The sequence below is a fragment of the Bos indicus x Bos taurus genome, chromosome 1, assembly GCF_003369695.1.
Source record: "Bos indicus x Bos taurus breed Angus x Brahman F1 hybrid chromosome 1, Bos_hybrid_MaternalHap_v2.0, whole genome shotgun sequence".
Lineage (NCBI taxonomy): Eukaryota > Metazoa > Chordata > Mammalia > Artiodactyla > Bovidae > Bos > Bos indicus x Bos taurus.
Window position 1 is genome coordinate 138,520,691 of NC_040076.1, and position 15,157 is coordinate 138,535,847.

Here is a 15,157-nt window from a genome sequence, read left to right on the forward strand (position 1 = left end):
TACTCCTTTCCTAGTTAACAAAGCAGTGGATATTCTTGGGAGCCCCCTGCATCTTCTCAGCCTTGATTCAGTGGGGCTTGGTATTGGGGTATGAAGTAGAAGAGTGGAATTTCTGTGGAGGCAAGTGGGAGGGGGATGCTGGAATACAGATGATGGGCAGACTACTTCTGTTACCCAGGAGCATTCCTAGCAGAGGTCCTCTGGTCTTTGGCAGAGGTGAGGGAATAATTAGCAATGGGAGGAGAGTCAGATGGAAGCTTTGAGTTTCTCTATGTGCCGGGAGCCAGCGTGAGGAACTCCGCCCATGGCAAAGGTCATGAGGAAGGAGGCTCGGCATACACAAAGGCAGGATCAAGCCTCAGGAGTACCCCTGGAAATTCTCGAGCATCTACCCCCAAAACCAGAGTCTGCCTACTTTACTGCTTTGTGCTCGTACCTACACCTCTGACTTTACGGGGGGCTGTCCCCCACCACCTCTCTCTGAAAAAGAGTTAGCCTACAGCTCCAGTTAATAAAGTTCCTGGGCATGCCAAGGGTGTTTCAACCTACAAACTCCTTTGGAAATTCTCTAGCCTGCCTGAATAGGTTCTTCTGGCCTCATGTGATTGTTCAGAGCCTCCCAACTGTGAGAGGCATCAGATGTTCCAAACTGTCTAAATACAGATTCCTTTGAGCAGTTAAAAGATTGATTAGAGATTGTATTGGTGAAGGGTTTTTCACTTGTTGGGCCAATGTTTGCTGCTAAGTTTCCCTTATCTACTGTGTCCCTGGCAGTGTATTGATTAATATAATTGGTGTATAGGAATGTAAGTAGTAGCTTTAATGTTTGTAACCTTGGACCCTCGAGTTAATTCTTTTTCTTGTTATAGCCCACCACACCTTTGCCCTATAGGAATGCAACTTTATCTAATGCTTTCGGAGGGTGGTGCCTGACTTTAGAATAATCACCTTTAGAGAAAAATAAGTTTTCTGAAGAAAGGGCCTTAAAATGTTAACATGCCTCCAGGCCAGAAGATGATGTAAATCACCTAAACTTTTGCATATGATAAGTTTGCAGGAAGAAAGCCTGACTTACTGCATGACTCTACCCCTTCCCCCATTATCCTCTATGCATAACTTAAGGTATAAAAACTACTTTGGAAAATAAAGTGTGGGCCTTGTTCACCGAAGCTTGGTCTCCCCATGTCGTTCTTTCTCTCACCTTCTGGCTGAATTCCTATCTGGGACGTGGAGGCTCGTCAAGCCTACTAATTTTGCCTGGGCTTCTAAGATCTGACCGGGGAGGCCTTAGTGTCTCCTCTCCTTTAGGACAACGGGAGGACGCCTGCGGCCTATGTAGGTGATGCAAATTCCTTATTTTGGAATTTTATTAGCTTTCCACGTAAACCAAGTTATTCAGCCTCTTTCTCCACTGAATTTTCCTGCTGAGCTATCCTTATTCTATTACTCTTTATATGTCTAATTAATATTTAATTAAAGCTATTGTATCCAGTTCGCCAACACCATCCCCGCTTTGAATTCCCTGGATCCACTGGGGCTGGACCCCGGCATCTATGCCTCTCAGGCATGAAGGCCTTCTTGAACTGTAAGTATCACAACTTGGTAGAGACTGGCTCCTAATTACTGTGGAAAGTCACATTCTGGGTGGAAAATTGTATCCAAATGTCATGGTAACTTAATCAGCCTTTAACTCCAGGAGTGCTGTCTCAGTAGCTGTAGAATGGAGGAACTCTGAGCCCAAATGTGCTCTATTAGGTAAATGGTTCAAACAAGCTGGAAAGTTGGGAAGATGGATGAAAATTTTGAGCTTTTTGAGTAGCATCCTACAAAATAAAAAGTTTGCTAGAGTCAGAGATGGTGTGCTTGGCTCTTCCATGGGGAAGGACAATTTCCTTGCTGATCAAAGATGCAGTAGCTGGAATATATGAAGAAGGAAGACAGTTTGGGGGAGGGGACAGAGTCATTCTTTTTGAAGATACAAGGAGGAATGTCTTTGTATGGGGATGGGAGCAGTCTTAAATGAAGTTTGTTGCCAATGAATCCTCATTTAGATTTAGAACTGGGAAAGGAGATCCCAGATTCTTATACCACCTTGGCCTTTTCCTTTTATGATTTTTAAAAATTGAAGTGTAGTTGATTTACAATCTTATGTTAGTTTCTGGTACACAACAAAGTGATTCAGTTATATATGTGTGTGTGTATATATGGTTTATACTTGTTATGGCTATTGAACGTGGTTCTGTGTGCTATACAGTAGGACCTTGTTGTTAACGCATTCTCTGCATAGTAGTTTGCATCTGCTAACCCCAAACTCCCAGCGTATCTCTCCTCCACTCCCCTCCCCCTGGCAACCACAAGTCTGTTCTCTATGCTTGTGAGTCTGTTTCTCTTTCATAGATATGTTCATTTGTATCACATTTTAGATTCCACATATAAATGAAAATGATATCCCATAGTATTTGTCTTTCTCTCTCTGACTTACTTAACTTAGTTCAATAACCTCTAGGTCTATCCATGTTGCTGCAAATGACATTATTTCATTCTTTTTTAGGGCTGAGGAGGATTCCATTGTATCCATGTATCACATCTTTATCCATTCATCTGTCCATGGATATTTAGGTTGTTTCCATGAATTGATTATTGTGAACTGTGCTACTATGAACATAGAGGTATACGTGTCTTTTCAAATTACAGTTTTGTTTGGATATACGACTTGGCCTACTCCTAACTCCCCAAATCTTTGGCCATTATGTTAAGACTTTAAATGGAGTCATCCAGGGTAATTTCTGGGTGAGAGACTTTCAGGCTGTGAAACAGAACTGATCATCCTACTAGATTAGAGGCCTTTGAAGTCCTTGACCCCTGGGGCTCCTCTGCATAGTTCTGGAGCTCCAATAATAGCTACTGCATCTTCTTGGTCAGCTAAAACCTGGGGCTGGATGGTCAAAGATTTCTCACACCAACAATTTCCCAAGGCCTGCTGGCACCCCATTATCACCTTTTATAGACAGCATTCTCTGCCTGGTGGGGCCAGAACTGGGCAAGGAAAAGCCAGGGGTTCCACTTCAGGCTCTCAGGCACCTGTTTCCTGATCTGGCCCCACACATGTTCTATTATCAAAGAATACTCAGATCAGGGGGGTTTGTAATGCCAGGGTTGATTAAGAACTGAAACTGCCTCCTATATCCTATGGTGCTCAAGCATAGAGAATCATCCGAATCACCTGAAGGAGTCTTTAAATGGTAGAATCCCAAATTTCTAGAACTCGTTTAATAGAAACAAAAACTAGCCTTCATCAAGTGGTTCTTATTATTAGCCAGGTTTAGGAAACTGTATGCAATATCTTTTAGATCGAGAATATCGAACTGTCTTGTAATTCAGCAAATTGTTGTTCTTGCTTTTGTGGTCAAGACCACTGGTGTCCTGGATGCCCAGGTTCAGGCCAGGACCACCAGAAGAGCAGAGATCAGAAGGTAATTGAGTTGAAGCTGCTGTCATGTTTTAATTGTACTGTTTCTTTGCCTCCTTGATATTATGGAGGCCCTTGTTTTCTGGAGTGCACCCTGGTGCTGAGAACTTTGCTTGGGATCCATCACAGTACATTTGTGATGGCCAAATAGGTTGCAGACCTCCTCAGGTTCCTGGTCTGATGCTGTTTCCTGGTTGGCATTAGGAGCCTGATGTTCCAAGACTCTATCCTGGATATGGAGGAGACTACCTGTCATAGCTAGTTTCATAAGAATACATCAAGGCTTTCCTGGTAGCTCAGTAGTAAAGAATCCTCCGCTAATACAGGAGACACAGGTTTGATCCCTGATCCAGGAAGATCCCACATGCTGCCGAGCATCTAAGCCCATGTGCCACAACTATTTAGCCTGTGCTCTAGAGCCCAGGAACCTCAACTATTAAGCCCATGTGACACAACTGCTGAATCCTGCCTGCCTAGAGACTGTGCTCTGCAACAAGAGAAGCTACTGCAATGAGAAGCCTGCACATCACAACCAGAGAAAAGCCCATGCAGCAACAAAGAGCCAGCACAGCCATAAATAAATAAAATAAAGAATATATTGTAATCTAATCCTGAGATTAGAATACAACAAATGTACAGGAAATCTCTACCCAATTTCCTTCCTTTCTGTTAGAAAGCATACAGGGTCAATAAGTAGGGAGATTTAAAAAAGTGAATAATGAATCAGTCAAAGCAGAGGAAGTGATCGTGATGGTGGAGATGTTGGTGCTGGTGCTGATGTTGGTGATGGGGAGATGGCAGTCATCTTGATGACCGTGGTGATAGACATGATGTAGGAATAGTGGTTACAATCTAATAAATGTCTGAGATGGCAACTGTTGCTTGGGGCTAGCCTTTATTTGATCTTTTTCATATGATAAGTGCTGGTGAGTCAGCTACTTTTAAAAGGCTAGGAACAGTGAACAAAATATATAAATCAAAGTTTAATAAATATTTCCAGTGTGACTCGTTATTAATTTCAGAAGCATTAAATCTTTATTTCTGAATGACCTTTCATTGTCAGTGATGGAATAGTTTAGCCTTAAGTTACCCCCCCCATTCCCCCCCTAACATATAGTTACTTTGTAAAGAAACTGCTAAATGTTTCTTGGAACTCATATTTGAAGAATCATTTTGTAATGAGTAGTTGGCATATGTATAATTTATTAAATATTTTTGTTTTCCATCAGATAAAAAATTTTACACTGAAAATTCTAAGAGAAATATGCTGTACCATCCCTAAGGCTACATAGCTCATGAGGAATAATATTTAAAAGACCTAAAAGACAAATTATCTGTGTATTCCATTTTCTTCCTTTTTGGGAGAGATGATTCAGTTAGGAATTTTTAAAAAATAGCAAAAATGTGATAATGATATTCCACACATTAAAATGACTAAAATAACACTTTGTAGCAACATGAAAAATTTTTCTCTGAAGTTTAAAAATGCTGAAGATAGGATATTAGAAAAAAACAGAATGTTTATCTAAGAGAATTTCACTTAAAATAAAAATATATTTCACCACAAACTTTCTAATATAAATCTCAATGAGATAAAGCAATTCAACTAACCTATGAACAACTTTAGTCCGATAACTATAATTATTTTAATTTTCTTATGCTCCTTTTTAGTAGTTTTTGTCATTATCATCATCAACCTGCTATTTTTGTTGAGCAACATTGTATGCTTGACACCATGCTGGACATTTTACATATACAATCCCTTTGAATGCTCAAAGCAGTACTAGGTGGTATCTGTGATTGTCTCCATTATCAGATGAGGAAACTGAGGCTCAGGGGCTTTTAAGCAATCTACCCAAAGACACAGAGCTTGTAAGTGAAGACAGGAAGGATTCTGAATAAGGTCAAGATTAAGCTCTTAACTACTACGAGATGCTTATCCACAAGCATACGTAATTCATATGAAGTGAAGTGAAGTCGCTCAGTCGTGTCCGACTCTTTGTGATCCCATGGACTGTAGTCTACCAGGCTTCTCTGTCCATGGGATTTTCCAGGCAAGAGTACTGGAGTGGGTTGCCATTTCCTTCTCCAGGGGATACTCCTGACCCAGGGATTGAACCCAGGTCTCCTGCATTGCAGGCAGACGCTTTACCCTCTGAGCTGTTGTAATTCGTATAGAGCATCTGAATTCAATTTTTTTTTTTTTCACTAAACACTGTATTGCAAACATTTGCTCTATTTGCTGGTCTTACACCCCCAGGACTCGTAGGCTGGGATCCTCTCTGGGGTGCACTGCCCTCTGATGGAATTCAGTTCACAGAGTACTGTTATCCCCTCCCCAACCCCTGGGATAAAGAAGGGTTTTCTACTGAATTACTGTTGCTGTTATTATCTCAAATATGGTGAAATGTTAAAAGGTCTTTTTCCTAGCTCCTTTAATGTAGAGAAAGATGATTATGTCCAGTTTTCTGGGTTGAGGGGTTGGAAAATAAAGTGAACCCCAAAGAAGTTCTGAAATATCCTCCAGGGAATGAAGTAAGTACTAGGTGCTCTTGGTGTTGAAAGCTATATGACTGCTCTGTTCCCTGAAGTAATTGGATATTTCAAGCATCTCCCTTCAAATTACATGGAAAGGCTTGAGAATGTGTCAAACTGTGTTAAGACCAGCACTGGAAGACAAAGCAAGACTTTACTGGGATCCATTAAAATAAAAAACTTGGAAATATATTTAAAACACAGGAAATTCAAACAGATCAGGAGTTGTTTTCCTCTGAGCTCACATAACTTCCTCAGTGTTCATATTTTTCTAAAGAATCTTTCAGTTTGATATTGCTAAAAATCCTAATTGGATTTAAATGCATAATTAGATGGCCTTGCAGAGAAGGCAATGGCAACCCACTCTAGTACTCTTGCCTGGAAACTCCCATGGACGTAGGAGCCTGGTAGGCTGCAGTCCATGGGCTCGCGAAGAGTCAGACACCATTGAGCAACTTCATTTTCACTTTTTACTTTCATGCATTGGAGAAGGAAATGGCAACCCACTCCAGTGTTCTTGCCTGGAGAATCCCAGGGACGGGAGAGCCTGGTGGGCTGCCGTCTATGGGGTCGCACAGAGTCGGACACGACTGAAGTGACTTAGCAGCAGCAGCAGCAGCAGTAGATGCCCTTGGTTTAATTAGAAAGGACTTGGGTTAATACCGCATTGTTTTGTAGACTCAGACACAGACTTGTGTGGTTGCCAAGGGGGAAGGTCGGTGGGGGAGGGGTGGAATGGGAGTTTGAGATTAGCAGATGCCAATTGTTACATACAGAATGGATAAACAGTAAGGTCTTACTGTATAGCACAGGGAATCATACTCAACATCCTGTGACAAACCATAATGGAAAAGAATATGAAAAATAATGCATGTATGTGTATAGCTGAATCAATCTGCTAAACAGCAGAAATTAACACCACATTGTAAATCAACTATATGTGGATAAAAAAAATATTGCGTTGTTTTGGGGAAAGTGACAGGAATGTGGTTTTTTTTTTTTTTTTCTTTGTAGAGAATTAGGCCATTATTTCTGCTATTGTTCATCAAAAAAAAGAAGCCCTGAGCAAAACTGCTGATGCTATCACATGGAAAAGGGCTGACTGGTGAGTCGTAATTGCTTTGTGTGCAGTCTGTGGGGCACACTATAGAGAGGAAAGGGGAAACCTGCCAGTTTTATCTTTATTAGCAAGCTGGCTCTTAAATATTAGATGTCTTTTATGCTTAGTGAATGACCAATATGAAAAAGGAGAAGCAGCAAAGACAGGCTTAGATGGTATTTAATAAAAAAGAGTTTCCCAAGGATTCTTAAGGAAATTATATTTCTTCATGGCCTCCACTAAAATTATTTCCTCTGAGCTTAGATTTCAGGACAGGGATTGTAAAAAAACTTAATAAAAAACAAACAATTTTAAAGACAAATACTTCTCAAACTAATACATAGATAAATTACCCAAAGGGTAAAAAACATCCATGACAAAAATACTCTTTAAGGACAGAAATGTACATGAGAGTCATGGAATATGCATTCAGTAGATTAATTTTGTTCATTGAGAGTCTTCTTTCCCAGCTTTTTTCTTTTTTTTTTTTTAATTGAAGGATAATTGCTTTATAGAATTTTGTTGTTTTCTGTCAAATCTCAACATGAATCAGCCATAGGTATACATATATCCCCTCCCTTTTGAACCTCCCTCCCATTTCCCTCCCCATCCACCCCTCTAGGTTGATACAGAGCCCCTGTTTGAGTTTCCTGAGACATACGGCAAATTCCCATTGGCTATCTATTACACATATAGTAATGTAAGTTTCCATGTTACTCTCCCCATACATCTCACTGTCTCCTCCCCTCTCCCCATGTCCATAAGTCCATTATCTATGTTTGTTTCCCCACTGTTGTCCCTGTAAATAAATTATTCAGAACCATTTTTCTAGATTCCGTATATGTGCATTAGAATACGATATGTATCTTTCTTTTTCTGACTCACTTCACTCTGCATGATAGGTTCATCCACTTCATCAGAACTGACTCAAAGGCATTTCTTTTATGGCTGAGTAATATTCCATCGTGTACATGTACAACAGCTTTTTTATCCATTCATCTGTCAATGGGCATCTAGGTTGCTTCCATGTTCTAGCTATTGTAAATAGTGCTGCAATGAACAATGAGATACATGTGTTTCTTTCAATTTTGGTTTCCTCAGGGTATATGCCTAGGAGTGGGATTGCTGGGTCATATGGTGGTTTTATTCCTAGCTTTTTAAGGAATCGCCATACTGTCTTCCATAGTGGCTGTATCAATTTACATTCCAAACAGTGCAAGAGCATTCCCTTTGCTACACCCCTCTCCATCATTTATTGTTTGTAGACTTTTTGGTGATGGCCATTCTGACTGGGGTGAGGTGATATCTCATTGTGGTTTTGATTTGCATTTCTCTAATAATGAGCAAAGTTGAGTATCTTTTCGGGTGTTTGTTAGCCATCTGTATGTCTTCTTTGGAGAAATGACTGCTTAGGTCTTTTTCCCACTTTCGGTTCAGTTCAGTTGAGTCACTCAGTCATGTCCGACTCTATGCAACCTCATGAATTGCAGCACGCCAGGCCTCCCAGTCCATCACCAGCTCCCGGATTTCACGCAAACTCATGTCCATCGAGTAAGTGATGCCATCCAGCCATCTCATACTCTGTCGTCCCCTTCTCCTCCTGCCCCCAGTCCCTTCCAGCATCAGGGTCTTTTCCAATGAGTCAACTCTTCGCGTGAGGTGGCCAAAGTACTGGAGTTTCAGCCTCAGCATCAGTCCTTCCAATGAACACCCAGGACTGATCTACTTCAGAATGGACTGGTTGGACCTCCTTGCAGTCCAAGGGACTCTCAAGAGTCTTCTCCAACACTACAGTTCAAAAGCATCAATTCTTTGGTGCTCAGCTTTCTTCACAGTCCAACTCTCACATCCATACATGACCACTGGAAAAACCATAGCCTTGACTAGACGGACCTTTGTTGGCAAAGTAATGTCTCTGCTTTTGAATATGCTATCTAGGTTGGTCATAACTTTCCTTCCAAGGAGTAAGCATCTTTTAATTTCATGACTGCAATCACCATCTGCAGTGATTTTGGAGCCCCCCAAAATAAAGTCTGACACTCTTCCCACTGTTTCCCCATCTATTTCCCATGAAGTGATGGGACCGGATGCCATGATCTTCGTTTTCTGAATGTTGAGCTTTAAGCCAACTTTTTCACTCTCCTCTTTCACTTTCATCAAGAGGCTTTTTAGTTCCTCTTCACTTTCTGCCATAAGGCTGGTGTCATCTGCATATCTGAGGTGATTGATATTTCTCCCGGCAATCTTGATTCCAGCTTGTGCTTCTTCCAGCCCAGCGTTTCTCATGATGTACACTGCATAGAAGTTAAATAAACAGGGTGACAATATACAGCCTTGACGAACTCCTTTTCCTATTTGGAACCAGTCTGTTGTTCCATGTCCAGTTCTAACTGTTGCTTCCTGACCTGCATATGGGTTTCTCAAGAGGCAGATCAGGTGGTCTGGTATTCTCATCTCTTTCAGAATTTTCCAGTTTATTGTGATCCACACAGTCAAAAGCTTTGGCATAGTCAATAAGGCAAAAATAGATGTTTTTCTGGAACTCTCTTGCTTTTTCCATGATCCAGCGGATGTTGGCAATTTGATCTCTGGTTCCTCTACCTTTTCTAAAACCAGCTTGAACATCTGGAAGTTCACAGTTCACGTATTGCTGAAGCCTGGCTTGGAGAATTCTGAGCACTATTTTGCTAGTGTCTGAGATGAGTTCAATTGTGTGGTAATCTGAACATTCTTTGGCATTGCCTTTCTTTGGGATTGGAATGAAAACTGACCTTTTCCAGTCCTGTGGCCACTGCTGAGTTTTCCAAATTTGCTGGCATATTGAGTGCAACACTTTCACAGCATCATCTTTCAGGATTTGAAATAGCTCAACTGGAATTTCATCACCTCCACTAGCTTTGTTCGTAGTGATGCTTTCTAAGGCCCACTTGACTTCACATTCCAGGATGTCTGGCTCTAGGTGAGTGATCACACCATCGTGATTATCTTGGTCTTGAAGGTCTTTTTTGTACAGTTCTCCTGTGTATTCTTGCTACCTCTTCTTAATATCTTCTGCTTCTGTTAGGTCCATGCCTATCATATATGACATTTACTATGTTGAGGTAGGTTCCTTCTATTAGCCATTATGGTCAACAAAAGAGTTCAAAATGCAGTATTTGGATGCAATCTCAAAAATGACAGAATGATCTCTGTTCGTTTCCAAGGCAAACCATTCAATATCACAGTAATCCAAGTCTATGCCCCAACCAGTAATGCTGAAGAAGCTGAAGTTGAATGGTTCTATGAAGACCTACAAGACCTTTTAGAACTAACACCCAAAAAAGATGTCCTTTTCATTATAGGGGACTGGAATGCAAATAAGAAGTCAAGAAACACCTGGAGTAACAGGCAAATTTGCCATTGGAATACGGAATGAAGCAGGGCAAAGACTAGTAGAGTTTTGCCAAGAAAATGCACTGGTCATAGCAAACATCCTCTTCCAACAACAAAAGACAAGACTCTACACATGGACATCACCAGATGATCAACACCAAAATAAGATTGATTATATTCTTTGCAGCCAAAGATGGAGAAGCTCTATACAGTCAGCAAAAACAAGACTGGGAGCTGACTGTGGCTCAGATCATGAACTCCTTATCTCCAAACTCAGGGTTAAATTGAAGAAAGTAGGGAAAACCACTAGACCATTCAGGTATGACCTAAATCAAATCCCTTATGATTATACAGTGGAAGTGAGAAATAGATTTAAGGTACTAGATCTGATAGACAGAGTGCCTGATGAACTATGCTCGGAGGTTCGTGACATTGTACAGGAAACAGGGATCAAGACCATCCCCATGGAAAAGAAATGCAAAAAAGCAAAATGGCTGTCTGAGGAGGCCTTACAAATAGCTGTGAAAAGAAGAGAAGTGAAAAGCAAAGGAGAAAAGGAAAGATATAAACATCTGAATGCAGAGTTCCAAAGAATAGCAAGAAGAGATAAGAAAACCTTCCTCAGCGATTAATGCAAAGAAATATAGGAAAACAGTAGAATGGGAAAGACTAGAGATCTCTTCAAGAAAATTAGAGATACCAAGAGAACGTTTCATGCAAAGATGGGCTCGATAAAGGACAGAAATGGTATGGACCTAACAGAAGCAGAAGATATTAAGAAGAGGTGGCGGGAATACATAGAAGAACTATTCAAAAAAGATCTTCATGACCAAGATAATCATGATGGTGTGATCACTCACCTAGAGCCAGACATCCTGGAATGTGAAGTCAAGTGGGCCTTAGGAAGCATCACTACGAACAAAGCTAGTGGAGGTGATGAAATTCCAGTTGAGCTATTTCAAATTCTGAAAGATGATGCTGTGAAAGTGCTGCACTCAATATGCCAGCAAATTTGGAAAACTCAGCAGTGGCCACAGGACTGGAAAACGTCCATTTTCATTCCAATCCCAAAGAAAGGCAATGACAAAGAATGCTTGAACTACCGCACAATTGCACTCATCTCACACGCTAGTAAAGTAATGCTCAAAATTCTCCAAGCCAGGCTTCAGCAATACATGAACCGTGAACTTCCAGATGTTCAAGCTGGTTTTAGAAAAGGCAGAGGAATCAGAGATCAGATTGCCGACATCCGCTGGATCATGGAAAAAGCAAGAGAGTTCCAGGAAAACATCTATTTCTGCTTTATTGACTATGCCAAAGCTTTTGACTGTGTGGATCACAATAAACTGTGGAAAATTCTGAAAGAGATGGGAATACCAGACCACCTGACCTGCCTCTTGAGAAACGCATATGCAGGTCAGGAAGCAGCAGTTAGAACGGGACATGGAACAACAGACTGGTTCCAAATAGGAAAAGGAGTTCGTCAAGGCTGTATATTGTCACCCTGCTTATTTAACTTATATGAGAGTACATCATGAGAAACGCTGGGCTGGAAGAAGCACAAGCTGGAATCAAGATTGCCGGGAGAAATATCAATCACCTCAGATATGCAGATGACACCAGCCTTATGGCAGAAAGTGAAGAGGAACTAAAAAGCCTCTTGATGAAAGTGAAAGAGGAGAGTGAAAAAGTTGGCTTAAAGCTCAACATTCAGAAAACGAAGATCATGGCATCCGGTCCCATCACTTCATGGGAAATAGATGGGGAAACAGTGGAAACAGTGTCAGACTTTATTTTGGGGGGCTCCAAAATCACTGCAGATGGTGATTGCAGCCATGAAATTAAAAGACACTTACTCCTTGGAAGAAAAGTTATGACCAACCTAGATAGCATATTCAAAAGCAGAGACATTACTTTGTCAACAAAGGTCCGTCTAGTCAAGGCTATGGTTTTTCCAGTGGTCATGTATGGATGTGAGAGTTGGACTGTGAAGAAAGCTGAGCGCCGAAGAATTGATGCTTTTAAACTGTGGTGTTGGAGAAGACTCTTGAGAATCCCTTGGACTGCAAGGAGATCCAACCAGTCCATTCTGAAGGAGATCAGCCCTGGGATTTCTTTGGAAGGAATGATGCTGAAGCTGAAACTCCAGTACTTTGGCCACCTCGTGTGAAGAGTTGACTCATTGGAAAAGACTCTGATGCTGGGAGGGATTGGGGGCAGGAGAACAAGGGGACGACAGAGGATGAGCTGGCTGGATGGCATCACTGACTCGATGGACGTGAGTCTGGGTGAACTCCGGGGGTTGGTGATGGACAGGGAAGCCTGGGGAGCTGAGATTCATGGGGTCGCAGAGTCGGACACGACTGAGTGACTGAACTGAACTGAACTGAGAGTATTTTTCGGAGAAGGCAATGGCAACACACTCCAGTACTCTTGCCTGGAAACTCCCATGGACATAGGAGCCTGGTAGGCTGCAGTCCATGGGCTTGCAAAGAGTTGGACACCATTGAGCAACTTCATTTTCACTTTTTACTTTCATGCATTGGAGAAGGAAATGGCAACCCACTCCAGTGTTCTTGCCTGGAGAATCCCAGGGACGGGAAAGTCTGGTGGGCTGCCATCTATGGGGTCACACAGAGTCAGAGACGACTGGAGCGACTTAGCAGCAGTAGCAGCCTCAGAGTATTTTTAATTTCTATAATTGTGTTGTTTCTCTCTGCATGTTTATTTAATTCTTCTGCTGCTGGTAAGTCACACCAGTCGTGTCCAACTCTGTGTGACCCCATAGACAGCAGCCCACCAGGCTCCCATCCCTGGGATTGTCCAGGCAAGAACACTGGAGTGGGTTGCCATTTCCTTCTCTAGTGCACGAAAGTAAAAAGTGAAAGTAAAGTCGCTCAGTCGTGTCTGACTCTTCGAGACCCCATGGACTGTAGCCTACCAGGCTCCTCCATCGGTCTTTGTTAATTGATTCTTGCATTTTCTCCATTTTGCTTTCAAGGTTTTTGGTCATCTTTACTATCATTATTCTGAATTCTTTTTCAGGTAGTTTGCTTATTTCCTCTTCATTTATTTGGAGTTCTGTGTTTCTAGTTTGTTCCTTCAATTGTGTAGTATTTCTCTACCTCATTATTTTTTTTAACTTATTGTGTTTGAGGTCTCATTTTCCCAGGCTTCAAGGTTGAATTCTTTCTTCCTTTGGTTTCTGCCCTCTAATGTTGGTCCACTGGTTTATGTGAGCTTCTTAAAGGGTGAGATTTGTGCTGAGTTTTTGTTTGTTTGTTTGTTTGTTTTTCCTCTTATGGGCAAGACTGAGTGAGGTGGTAATCTTGTCTGCTGATGATTGGGTTTGTATATTTGTTTTGTTTGTTGTTTAGATGAGGCATCTTGCACAGGGTTCTACTGGTGGTTGGGTGATGCTGGGTCTTGTATTCTAGTGGTTTCCTTTGTGGGAGTTCTCATTATTTGATACTCCCTAGGATTATTTCTCTGGTACTATAGGGTCTTGGAGTCAGTTCTCCCACTCCAGGACTTGATCTCTGGTCAGGAATTAAGATTCCACAAGTGGTTTGTTATGGCATTAAGTGAGATTAAAACAAATATCCAAAAACGAGAAACCAAAGATGAATCCCAGACAAATGGCAGTTACAAAATCAGGTAAATAATAATTAAAATAATGGAATATACACATATACATATACACCCATGAGCAAAGTCAAAACAGTTCACCTAAAATAAAGTACAATAGATTGACCCAGTGAACAACGGGAATCAAAAATTACATTAACCAGTTAAGAACAAAACTAACTAAAGCACAAACTGGAAAACAAAACTAAAGCAAGGTGCCAAGTGGGGAATAAAGCAATGAAAATAAAACTAACAAATATGTTGAGAGGAAAGAAAAGAAAGAAAGAATAGCTATGCAAAGTTAAATTGAGGTAGATAAAGTTCAGTTCAGTTCAGTCACTCAGTCATGTCCAACTCTTTGCCACCCCATGAACTGCAGCATGCCAGACCTCCCTGTCCATCACCAACTCCTGGAGTTTACTCAAATTCATGTCCATTGAGTCAGTGATGCCATCCAACCATTTCATCCTCTGTCCTCCCCTTCTCCTCCTGCCTTCAATCTTTCCCAACATCAGGGTCTTTTCCAATGAGTCAGTTCTTCCCATCAGGTGGCCAAAGGATTAGAGTTTCTGCTTCAGCGTCAGTCCTTCCAATGAATATTCAGGACTCATTTCCTTTTGGATTGACTGGTTGGATCTCCTTGCAGTCCAAGGAATTCTCAAGAGTCTTCTCCAACACTACAGTTCAAAAGTATCAATTCTTTGGCACTCAGCTTTCTTTATAGTCCAACTTTCACATCCATACATGACTACTGCAAAAACCATAGCTTTGACTAGATGGACCATCATTGGCAAAGTAATGTCTCTGCTTTTTAATATGATGTCTAGGATGGTCATAACTTTTCTTTCAAGGAGCAAGCATCTTTTAATTTCATGGCTGGAGTCACCATCTGCCGTGATTTGGGAGCCCCCAAAAATGAAGTCTCTCACTGTTTCCATTGTTTCCCCATTTATTTGCCATGAAATGATGGGACCAGATGCCATGATCTTAGTTTTCTCAATGTTGAGTTTTAAGCCAATTTTTTCACTCTTCTCTTTCACTTTCATCCAGAAGCT